The sequence below is a fragment of the Wyeomyia smithii genome, chromosome 1 (genome assembly GCF_029784165.1).
Source record: "Wyeomyia smithii strain HCP4-BCI-WySm-NY-G18 chromosome 1, ASM2978416v1, whole genome shotgun sequence".
NCBI lineage: Eukaryota > Metazoa > Arthropoda > Insecta > Diptera > Culicidae > Wyeomyia > Wyeomyia smithii.
This window is the reverse complement of record NC_073694.1, coordinates 193979716-193992902: the sequence shown is the minus strand read 5'-3', so window position 1 is coordinate 193992902 and position 13187 is coordinate 193979716.

Here is a 13187-nt window from a genome sequence, read left to right as displayed (position 1 = left end):
CGGATCAATTTCTGCTCAGTTTTAGATAAATTTCTGTAAAGTTTTATTTCAGTGCAGTTCCAGTTTGGTTGCAGTTAAGTTGCAACTTAGGTTTTATTAATTTTGAATTCAATTTCGGTTCAGTTTTAGTTTAGCTCAGTTTCAGTTTTAGTTCTCTTTCATGATAGCTTCAGCTCAATTTCAGTTCAGTTTCAAATTAGTTTCCGTGGGGTTTCAATTTTGTTACAGTTTAGTTTCAATCCAGTTTCAGTTATAATTCAGTTCGGCTTCAGTTTTAGTTCAATTTCTATTTTGTTTTGGTTTATTTTATGCCAGCTTCAGCTCGATTTTAGTTTAGTTTCAGGTTAATTTTCATATGGTTTTTAGTCAACTTTAGTTCAACCTCAATTCAATTTCCATTCAGTGTTAGTTTGTTCCAGTTCAGTTTTAATCCTGTTGCAGTTCTGGTGTAGATAAGTTTTAGTGTAGTTTCATTTCATTTCATTGCAGTTTCAGTTCAGTTTCAGCTCAGTTTTCATTAAGTTTCCATTTATTTTCAGTTTCTGTTTAGCTTCAGCAAAGGTTTCGTTGGTTTTCAATTCAATTTCAGCTCAGTTTCAATTTGTGGACTAAAATTTAGGTCAGTTTTAACTCAACTATAATCCAGTGTAAGTTTACTTCCATTTTCAGTTCAATTTTGGCTTAGTTCTAGCTCAGCTGCAGTTCATTTTCAATTCAGGTTTTGTCTAGTATCAGTTCTGTTTCAGCTAAGTTTCAGTTTTGTTTTATCTCAGATTCAGTTTTATTTTGGTTTAGCTCAGTTTCGGTCAAGCTGCAGCTCAGTTTCAATTCAGTTTTTCTTCAGTTTTAGGTTATTTTAATTGAAAACAGTTAAGGGCTAGTTTTGGATCAAACCTTTGTGCTTTTTTCTTAAGCATCGGGATTTATATCTATATCCTTATTTTATCATTATTCTATGCAATCGCAACTATATAATAATGAAACAGTCTGCTACAGCAAAACTTTATTTAATTTTATCAGGCAACGAGAAACGTCCCAGAAGTTCTCTAAAACCTTCGCATCCGAAACACAATAGCGGTAGTTTATGTAATGTATTCAGCTCACCTCAGAATATGATTTGATCGATATTGCTGCAGAACATTTTGCTTGTGGGTGTGGGTAGTCAGTACTGGATTTGAAATGCATCGTTCCGTAAAACAAAAAGCGATGCAGTCCTGTTCTGACGTTTTACTCAGTGCTCCGACAATTTTTGATATTTTTAATAAAACCAAGAGTTGCACTGCAGTTTCTTTCTTTGAAACTAATAGTAAAAAAAAAATAAGTCATAGGTACAAATTGGCCCGGATTTAAGAGGGGGGGGGGCAAGGGGGCAAATGGCCCGGGCCTCACGATTCGAGCCCCCCTCAGTCTTGAGCCAGATGACAAGACAGAGTGACGACCTTTTTTTTGCTTGTCACCTTCCGGCCCTGGGTACACGCAAAACTTTTCCTTATTACTTTAAAAGCAAGAGCGCAAAATTACCTTTAAGGTAACAAATCTATTACTTAAAAAGCAATAAAATTCTTCCCCAGTTAAGTAACAACACATACTGTCATATATTTAGCACGTGTTATGAGAGTACGACTATCTAATAATGGTCGTTTCAACCACATGCAACGTTTTTTCTGTCGAAAAATGCTCCCTTTCCACCTCATGTCAAAAAAAAAATCACACACCGTCGCATAAGTTGCACATGTTACAAGTTTTTTCAATCTCCAATTCATCCGGTGGGCGTGTATTAGTTCGCTCGTTGTATGCATACGGAGTAACGAAAAAATATGACAAGAGCTGCCAAGCAACATTTTCCCCGTCATAGAGTATACAAACGTTGATGATTTCAAAGACTTGAAATGCGCCTTAAAATGACATCACGATCTGTAAACTGCGTTAGAGAAAAATAAAAACATTCGCTTTCTTGCAAGCTATTTACAGCACATAATCATTGGTTCATGGAAACTCATTTAGACCTGTTTGAAAATGCAAAACTCGTGCCCATCCAGAACAATATTCGCAACTTCGGCAACTCTGGTCAGACAGTATTACATATTTCCATTTCAAGTAAACACTGGGGGACCAAACGAAAGTGTTTCTAATTGGACATTTGAGGTTGACGGTTGAGATTCTGATTATGTGTGGATGAAGGGAAAAAAATGAACCAGATCGTTGCATCAATACAAATGCAGCGAGTGAAGTCTTGCCAACACATGCATTGCGGTGCTTGGCTGTATGTTCTCCTGCAGAAACACATACAAGCGTGTGGCCGTCATAATTTTTATTACTTTTTGTTTGTTACTTTTTGTGTATAATGCGCAGTCATAAGACACAAAAAGTAATAAAAAATTGCCCAAAAGTAATAAAATATTCCCCGTTTGCGTTGGGTGTACAAATCCGGCCCTGGGTATAAATGATAAACGGAACATACTGTCCCACGGCATCAACATTTCGACAACTCGTGGTCTTCGATAATCATCCATCCATCTTTTTCGGTCATCTTCGACGAACGATATTATTTCTCGCCGAATCTGATCTTTCCGACGTCGCGAACAATTAATTTATTTCGGTATGACATATTTCTACTGAAACTGCTCGCACAAGAACCTCGAACCGATTGGTTAGATTTCGCACACGAACGAAATTCATTTAACCAATAAGTTCTTAAATACAATTTATCCTTAATCATCCATCGAGAATTTCACTTAACGTTCCTAGCAACATGACAACGCTTTCATTTCATTCCCACCGTTCCGTTTGTTGTGTGCAAAATCTCTAAAACCCGGGTGTCCAAACAGCACCACATCTGCATAACGAACTCTCGTTTGCATCGATTTCACTTTAGTGGGGTCCGTGTTTCCTCACGACGAGATTTCACAACCGGAATCTTCCCGTGCTAGAGCAAACCATCGAACTTTATGATGCATAATTCGATTTAAACGGTACAATAACAACAGGCACATGCTGTGGCCGAGGTGACAATGAATACACTTATCGGAAACATATCGAAGTAGGAGCGGACATATTCTCTTGCGTAGTACCCGTACACAACAGCGTCCTATTTGGAGCCCACTTTTTCCTGAGGTCATCGGTTCGATCGTTTGCTGTTTGTTGGGTTCATATGGTTTTCTGCGGGTTAAATCCTGTGCCAGCTCGGGATTAAATTTAATTCAATATTTGTTCTGCAGTTTCTGCAGGCCGGTGTCAACCGCGTGCTGGTTAGGGGAAAACGTTCCATCGCACACGGGAGGATTGGAGCAAAAAAGGTGGCTAAAATTTCAACTTTTCAGTTGTAATTGCAAACACGTTACATTTTACAATCAACGAAAGCAGCGCAAATATATTTAATGCCAGCCATCAGAGACTTTGCCCAGACAGATCTATTCTACAGAAACCGAAACCGTTAACAATTTTTTTAACTTTTGAGTAACATGGAAGTATTAATCTTGGCCAAACAAATGTAAAATGACAGTTTTTTCACCTCTTTTTTAGTATGGCCCTAAAAGAGTAACAAATAAAAACAAAGCGATTGCTTTGAAAGCCTAAAATTGATAGAATATTCTGTATTTATCAAATATCCTAAAACAATTTAAATATTAAATTTTAACCAGCATTTTCTTTCCAACACTCTTATGTACACCGAACAAACAGCATTGCATCGCAATACAAAGCTCCAGTATAAGACATTCTATGGTAACATACGTCGGCCATAAGTGATTCTATTTATCGGGCCAATATTTGCCAGATGATTGCAAATGCTCTAGGCTGTTGTTCGGATGGTCTCAGCAGACACCGAAACAATGAAATGCTAATTTAGACGTTTGATTCCTACATTGTCGAGTGAATCCCTTTGTGATGTGTAAGAAAACTACAACGTGCAAGCTCGTACGGCTGAAAATCCGACAAAGAAGAAATAAATGGGATCATTTCCAATGAAAATCTATACAGGCGAGCAAAAGTTGTGTAATCCAATATTTAGTTAGTCGAATAACTCCAACCGGCATCGATTTTCGCAATCATTAGGCCCGAGTTTAACTACGCAGCACTCGTTACTAGGCAATCAACAACTTGACCTCTGCGAAGGGATGCCCTCCTAATCATCCAGTTTATCATCGGATTAATCACTCTCGACCAGTTCGATTCCGGTTCAGCGGGCAATTAGCGGTACGGTACGGTAAGGACAGAAAAACATTTTCAATTTTCTCAAATAAATCACGCTCCCGTTGTACCCTCATCTAGCTGACAGATCCTTCTCTAATCCCTTCTGATGTGGCGGTTCGAAGCCGTCATCCAATGTTCGATAGTTTTCCCAGCAGAGAAGAATCGGTAGCACTCACGGTTCAGCAGGTTACGGGGTCAGTCAAACTCATAATTGTTTGCCAACAGCGAAAAAACGCGTGAATTTGCAACGGATTTCACGGTTTCGAATTTATCACAGGCGAAATCCTGAATTTGGCAAAACGAGGATTTTTTTCTCTGCTCCAGCGATAAACCAGCCTTCGGTCGAGAACCCTTCACAGTATTCAGAGCAAACCTCTGTTCGATTTTTTCAACACCAGTAAAGAAGATAAATAATTCGACCGATTGGGCATTTTTTTCTCGATCATCGTGGTAAACACAAGCGGATATCTGAAGTGTTAGGCGCGGTTCCACGAAGTATAGCACGCCCCTGATCCGGGGACTCCGCAAAGAAAAATTGGATGTCAGTGTGAGCGGTTCCGGCCGAAGCAAACCAATTTGTGGAAAGGTAAATTTATGACTCTATTAACACCGATTATCCTCTCGGTGAGTGGCTTTTGATGGGTTCGGACGGTTGAAAAAAGGGCTAGCCGTCAGAAACAGCAAAATGGGTCCTAGTGCTAATTTCCATGCATATTGTTGCTAGCCTAGAGAGGCTGCCAACGAAAATTGTTGCTTAAAAATTACGTGTCAATGGGTTTGAAAAGGTTTGCATTTTATTTACAACTAATTACTACTAATTGAATACAACCCCGCAGTTACTGAGTATTACAATTTCCGTTTTTGTTTTGGTCATCTGTAGACAAACAGGAGAATAGAGTACAGATATCTACTTAACTTCTTAAGCACCAAAGAAAGCGGCTTTTTCAACTTTTGAATTGATGATTTTCTTATATTATTTTATTGTTTTGTGTGGTTTTAAATAATCTGATGCACACAATTACAGCACAGAGAGAGTGGAACAAATCGACCTGTAAAATAACTGAGAAAATAGGACGCCCAATAAATAATTGTTTCGAAAAAAAAATATCCAGAGCAAGAATATTTTCACCTGCGAATCGAGCCAAGGAAAAATATAAAAAGGTTAGGCCAAATCAGCGAATACTAAGCAATTCAATAAAGTAAAGCCATCGAATACTTCAAATAAGAAAAAATCCGGAATCCGCGTAACAAACCGCGTGAATTCCGAAATCTGCGTAAAATAAGACGCGTGAAAAACCGATCCTCAAAATCCTTAACAAAAATTTTACCCACAACTTTTAATCTCTCGGTCACTGAGTAAATGATGACGTGCGAAAAGTCGCTTGCACAAAATAGCTACTTAGCAAGCCCGAGTTATACGTCTTACGGTGGTGTAATCGGAGACGCATCTGACCGGAGATTAGAAGTTGTGGGTTCGAGTCCCACCTCGCCTGCTGGACTATATTTTTCGTAAATTTCTAATTAACTATTTCCCCAGTTAGTACGTTTTTCAAACGTCAACTCAATATGTACTGCTTGAAATAAAAATAAAAACTGCTTGACTTGTATTATAGTCATTAAAAATAAGGAAGATACCGTTCTGATTTAAACTTCGGACAGTCTCAAACTTTGAATACTTTTCAATAAAAATCGAATTATTAAAGCTAGTGTAATGGAAAGACTGATGATTATATATCATTTAGATCCTTGGAATGTCCTTTACCCTGTGATGTGTAGCTCTTTACTGTAGGGCCGCATCCAGGGAATCAGCAGGCGTTGAAAAAAGTGACAGTCAGTGTTGAGACGGTTTGTCGATCTATCTTTTAGCGATTACGTTGAAGTGTTCGGAATTTGAATCAAAGCCGATATCTAAATTCTCCTTGTTCTCAAGTACAAAATGTGTTTAAATCGATATAAATAGCGCTTAACTGCAACAACAAGAAATAACCAACATGCTAAACCTTTAAGTTCGAGGAAAAAATTCATTATTCGTTGATTTTTCAGTGCAAGAATTTACATCATAGTTTAAAAGTTCGAAATTTGATGCAGTACGGTGCTTAAAAAAACACAGGTTTTTGGACCAAATAATGTAACATGTGTAGCTACAAAACACCTTGACTGTTATCAAATTCAAAATTTAACTCAAACTGAATTGAAACTAAACTGCAGCTTTACTGAGACTGAACTGAAATATGAAACTAAAGCTAATTGAGCTGAGGCAGGATTGGAGCTGAACGGAAACTGTATTAAAACTGGACTCAAATTGAATTGAAACTGAGCTGAAACTAAACTTCAACAAAATTGTAACTGACACTGAAATGAAACTCAACTGAAACTCATCTAAACCTGAGCTAAAATTGGACCAACACTGAAGTGAAACTAAATCGAAATTGAACAAATGTGTTGCTACAAAACACCGTTGACTGTTTTCAAATTCTAAATTAAACGAAAACTGAATTGAAACTAAACTGCAGCTTTACCGAAGTGAAATTAAAATAAATTCAACTAAAATTTATCTGAAACTGATTTCAAACTAAATTGAAACCGATTTTAAACTAGATTGAAGACAAAAAAGACTAAACTGCAACTGAGCCGAATCTGAACTGTAAATAAAATGAAACAGAACTAACATTGAATTCATATTGATTTGGAACTGAAATAAAACTGAACTGCAACTGAGCTTAAAACCATACGAAAACTAACCTAAAACTGAATTGAAATTGAGTTGAATCTGAATTGAAACTGAACTGGAATTGAAATTAAATTGAAACCTTACGAAAACTAACCTGAAACTGAACTGAAACTGAACTTAAATTAAGCAGAATTCGAACCTAATTTGAACTGAGAGTGATTAAAAATAAACTGTAACTGAACTATAACTTCATAAAAACATAACTAAAACTGATTTGTGACAGAATTGAAACAAGAACGAGACAGGATTGGAATTGGACTGATACTGAACTAACAAAGCAAAACAAAGCATTGGTGCTACGTTCCGGTTTGGAGCTCGATCTGTTTATTATACACAGACTTCGCAGCCAACTGTTAAGTATACATGACAATTGAGGGGCTAGCGCTACGATCCTACTGACACATAACAGTCTCTCCCGAACCGTGACTCGAACCTACGACGACTGGCTTGTTAGGCCAGCATTGTACCTCAAGACCAGCTGGAAGGGAAACAAAACTAACACTGAATTTAAATTGATTTGAAGCTGAACAAAACTTAACAAAAAGAGATCTGAAACTAAACTGGCATAATAGTGAATGGAAACTGGATTAAAATAATTGAAACTGAGCTGAACTTACACTGAAATAAAATTGAACTGGAGCTGAACTAAATTTGAACTGAGCCTGGATTGAAAATGAATTGAAATTAAACTGTAACTGAGCTGAAACTGAACCAGCACTAAACTAAAGCTGAACTGAGGCTGGATTGAGGATGAACTGATACTGGAACTAAACAAACACTGAATTGAAGTTGAGTTGTAACTGAACTAAAACTGAACTGAGACTGAATTGAAACTTAACAAAAACTGAGCTGAAATGGAGCTGATGCTGGCGTGAAAGTGCACTGAAACTGGTTTGAAACGATATAAACTGAACTGGATTAACACTGAACTAAACTTGAGCTGAAGCTGAACTAAATTTGAGCTGAGCCAGGATTGAACCTGAATTGAAACAAAACTGAAACTGAACTCACAGTGATCTGAAGTTGAGCTAAAACTGAATTAGAACATAACAAAACCTGACCTGGAATAGAATTGAAATTGAGCTGAAACTGGCATGAAAGTAAACTAAAACTGAAAATAGACTAAACTGAAACTGAACTGAACAGAAATTGGACTAACACTGAACTGAAATTGAACTAAAGCTGAACTAAAATTGGAATTGAGAATGGATTGAAAATAAACTGTAACTGCACTAAAACTCCACTAACACTTAAACAAAACTTAACTGAAATTGAATTGAAATGTAACGAAAACAAACCTGAAACTGAACTGAAATGGAATTGAATATGAACTAAATTTGAACCAGAATGGATTGAAACAAGATTGAAACTGAGTGAAGTTAACTGAAACTTATTTAAAACTCTACTGGAAATGGCCCGGAGCTTAACTGAAACTAAACCGAAGTTGAAGAAAATTGAGCTGGAACTGAACTGAAAATGAACTGAAACTGGACTGCTGAACTAACAACAAATTGAATTGAGTTGAAGCTGTGCCAAAGCTGAACTTAAACTGAGTTGAAACTTAACAAAAACTGAGCTGAAGTTGAGCTGGCATAAATGTGAGAGCGTCTCCTTAAAAAAAATTACTTAATGGCACATGTGCCACTTTTGCTCTCAGCCACTCATATTAGTCTCATAGTTGAAGCAAGATTTTTAATTTTAGACCGGTCCTTGCCAAAAATGAAACCCCTCCCCGCAGAAGGAGGAGGATCATGAGAACATTTTAAGTAGATCAGACACTTACCAATCGATTTCTGAGACTTTTTACCTCAATATAAGGCATAATTTGACTACCACTTTTAGATATTTGCGCATTACCAGTAATACTCTATATACTGGATATTATTTTGCTTTGTGAAACATACTAAAATCATGCTCACACCGTTTTCGTAGAATCACCGTTTTGAGCTCAGTTTTTGTCCGATTTAAGTTATGTTTTTTTTTCAAGATGGGTAAGAAGATGCTAATAGGTGTACAAACTCTCAAAATTTTGATATTTGACTTTAAAACAAAATGGCGTTGAAAAAACAGCGAAAATATCAGATGAATTCAAACGCGGGAAAATTTATTTTTGTATCAAACTGCATCAAAACATGATACATAGATGAGCAATTTCACAAAAAATGCCCCAGTTTTAATATTTTTTTTAAATTGTCATTTTTGATTTGGCTGAAACTTTTTTCGAAAAAAAAGTTAAAGAAAAAATAAAAAATGATTATCTAAAAAAGCCAATTTTTTAAAAATCTTATTTTTTGTGAAAACTACAAAAGATCACTTTAACAATGCAACCGGACCGATCATGATGAAATCAATAAAAATAATAATGATTTTTTGAAAAAAAAAAAAAATTATGGTCGATTAAATTAGTTGCTTGTTATTTTGTGGAATTATTTAGAAGCCGAGGCAAAAAAATTGTTACATGTGTTATCAAGGGTTTTTTTGACGTAAAATTACGTCTTACGGCAACATATACAGGAGTTTAATTTCAATACAGGGATCCAATTTCAAAAACTGAAAATATTGAGAGCGTCCAATTTCAAACGCTTTAAACTCAGTCAGTTTCCAAACGATTTCCGTCATTTTTGCAGCAATCGATTGGAAAATCATCTAAGCACCCGTCCAAATGCAGAAAATTGTAATCTGATTTTTTGTACTATTGTCCTATTAAAAATTGTCAAGCCTCGTCGAAACAGCCGGGTTTCAATTTCGGGCTGATCGCGCTGAGCGTGTTAATACTTAGGCACCTGTCTATCTAGCGGCTGTTATTTCGATAAATAGACGTCATAGAAATTTAATATCTTCTGCGAAGTTTCATACTTTAAAAAGTTCTACAACTTTGCTAAAGTAACTGTTCATGTTTTTCGCTGTATCAAAAGTTAGAATTTTTATTTTTATGATAGTAGACCATGATCATAAACTTTTCTTATCAACATTTCCGTTGATTTTTGTGAACAATTCTTTTAAACATTGTCTTTGGCTAACATCAACCCTTTATGCACAAAAAATTAAGTTCGTCAAATGGCCTTTTCCGATTTGGCCACGGCTCAATTTTTCGAACGTTGGAGAATGTTATAATAATAAATAAAGAATGTTATAATAATATATAATATAATAAATAATAATTGTAATATATATAATAAGGCCGTTACAAATTTTATTCTCATTTTATGTCACCCCCCCTTCAAAAATCTTGAATATTGGAAGGGGAAGAAAAAAAATCTCAAACCGTTTTGTTCATTTCATTGGTTTTCTGACAGCATAAATGCTTAATTTAGCAACAAACAAGTCTGGTGACAGCGAGAGTGTCGCCGAAAGGCAAGCAAAATTAATAATAATAATAATAAAGTGTTATTTTTCAACATTTATTTGTGTGCAAGTTACAAACGTCTTAACTTGCACACAAACTTTGGTCAAAGATATTTCTTTTTTTTCGTCTCGGTGTTATTCATTTTTTGCCACCCCCTTTGCTAACTTTGATAACCTTGGACATAAAAAGAATTCGAAATTTGTATCAGCCTAATAATAAATAGAGAATGTTATAATAATAAATGAAGAGGCCATTTCCAGTTATATCATTCTCCAACGTTTGAAAAAATTTTTATTTCAGAGCGGATATCGCAGGCGATCTGACCATGAAGCATTTATGCGATAATTGAATGAAAATTGCAATTGCAGTAATCGGCATTTATCAAGGCTACTACATGTATTTGGAAAAGCATATGGGTTATTAATAAACTGCAACTGTGATTCTGCTGCAAATGCTTTTTTTTATTTTTTATTCTCGCTTATTTTCCGTCGGTCCAGTTCCGCCACTGTTGTGGCCAATCACCGACGCCCAGGGAGGCGACTCCACACCCAGGACCCTAACTCACGACCCGTTTATTAACGGACCGGCGCCAACGGCTTTACTTCCTCATGCGATGGAAGGCGTGATCCCAGAAATTTTTCGCCTCAGAAAATCTCCCGGTGTCGGCTAGGATTGAATCTAGACCAGTTGGGTTGGTTGTGAGTGGATCACGCCACCTCACAACCATCGACACCTATGTCGGCGGTGGGATTCGAACCCAGGCGTCGAGCGTGGTTGGCGGAGACGTTACCAACCACACTAGGCCCCCGCTCTTGCTGCAAATGCTGTTTATTACAATTCGTTGATACTGTGCATAACCAGTGGTATATATAAAGCAAATCCGATTTCAAACAGGAAAATTCGGCACGTTCTGCTTACGGTTCTAAGTCCGTTTTACAACACTTCATTAACACGGATGTAACGTCTTGAAGAAAACGGTTATAGTTTGACATCTCAGCAGAATTTCGACCTTCATACTCATGTCTACCAACGGCAACAAACAACCAACAATCTGCTTCCATTCGGCACGATGACGGGAACATTGTCTCCTTTCAAACCGCAACACGACACGATACATGTTATTTTGTTGTTTTTATGAGAGCTCTGTCCGGCTCGACAGATTTGATTTAATTTTTATTAGAGAGCCTTGTACTGGAGGGGTCATTTAGCTTAGACCTGTGCGCCGACCATATCATTAGCGGCGGCGCGGCGTGGCGGCGCACAGGACTAATTTGGCTCTTACACTGGCTCGACAGAATGTCCACAAGAAATTATTATTTGTGCATCCGTATAACGAAACTGGGACAAACTGTGAGAACCAGAAATTAGGGCGGGGCTATTCAGAAGATGACCCCCCCCCCCCCCCAAAATTGTCCACGTGGTACGTGGATGGCCCCTTATGTCAGAGCGGAAAATTATGTTTGGCGCAGCCGCATGGCCATAAAGTGTCCAGGCATACAAATCGGTGGATCTAGTTAAGCGGTTACAGTTGGCCGGGCATGTAGCGAGAATGCGGGAGCAAAAACTATATGTAGCAGGAATTCGTCGCCTTCGGAGTTGACCCCGCACTTGTTGGATGTGTGCTTTCGACGAGGATGCCCAAGGAATAGGTGTTATAGGAGACTGGATGATAGCAGCCCAAGACCCAGTGACATGGCGACGTATTCTGGATTCGGTACTGGATCGCTAATCGGTCTGTTGTCGTCAACGTAAAAGTTAAGTAAGTGTTTGTCATTTCAACCTCTTTCTTTCTAGAAAGTGACCGCCCAATATGGATTGGAAGCAGCTCAGAACAATTGAAAAATTTGACAACTTAATCACGACGGCATAGTCACATAATGCCAAATTGGACCAAAATGAAGGATTTTTATGCTGGACTATTACTGATGAATAATATTTGTGTTGATTGTGGTGATGAAACTGTTCTGACACAAGTGCTGATTGCCGACCAAACTTCGTCAAATAACCATAACACACACACACTTAATTTATCTCGGCAAACTTCCCAACAGCTGATTAAGCTCGGCGAAGTTTTTAACGAATGTCAGCAATATATTTCGACGAACAACCAGCAAATATATCGATTTACCGCAAACCGGCAAGTATTGACGTTTCGTTTGCCGAAGTTCTTAAAAATTCTGCCGAGAACTTGTAGAACATTTCGCTGAGTTTATCAGCTGTTGAGTTCTCGGCAATAAAATTTAAGTGTGCAGCTTCCGAACATGTGATTTTGCTATCTTATTTTGTTTATTACTGCGGTTTGAGACAAAGCTAGGCCAAATCACACCCTTCTCAGTTTCACAAACCTTAAGCGCGGCATGAGCAGTGATTCCGGATTCCAAGCGACTCGAACATTATTGTAAAAATCGGGTAACTTCAGTTCATTATGGTAAATTTATAGCTGTTCGTAATTAAAACCAAAGAGCATTTACAGCAATCATCGTCATCCGTTTTCATTTATGGTGATCTCATCTCACATCAAATTACATTTATCTTTACTGTTAACAAGTTAATAAACGCTTGAACGGGGCGTTTGATATTGGATGCCTCATCAACATTCAGAAAAAGAGACACTCTTTAAATAACATTTACAGCTTTTCTAAAGTATCACTTTCTAAAGCGCGTCAGTTCGTCTCCTAATCCAATGTGGAAACCGGTGCAAACGATAACTAAAACCGTTAAAAAATACATGCACCACCCGGAGCAATAACTACAAAACTGTAAAAACCCCAGATAGCGATGTATTTCCAGCTCGCAGGTAGCTTCAAAACGGCGGCTTCAGCCACATTCTATCCAGCCACGAAATCCCAGCGCGGTCGAAAATTCATAAAACAAGGTCATACACACAGCCGCCATTGTACGTACTTTTCTACTTTCTTA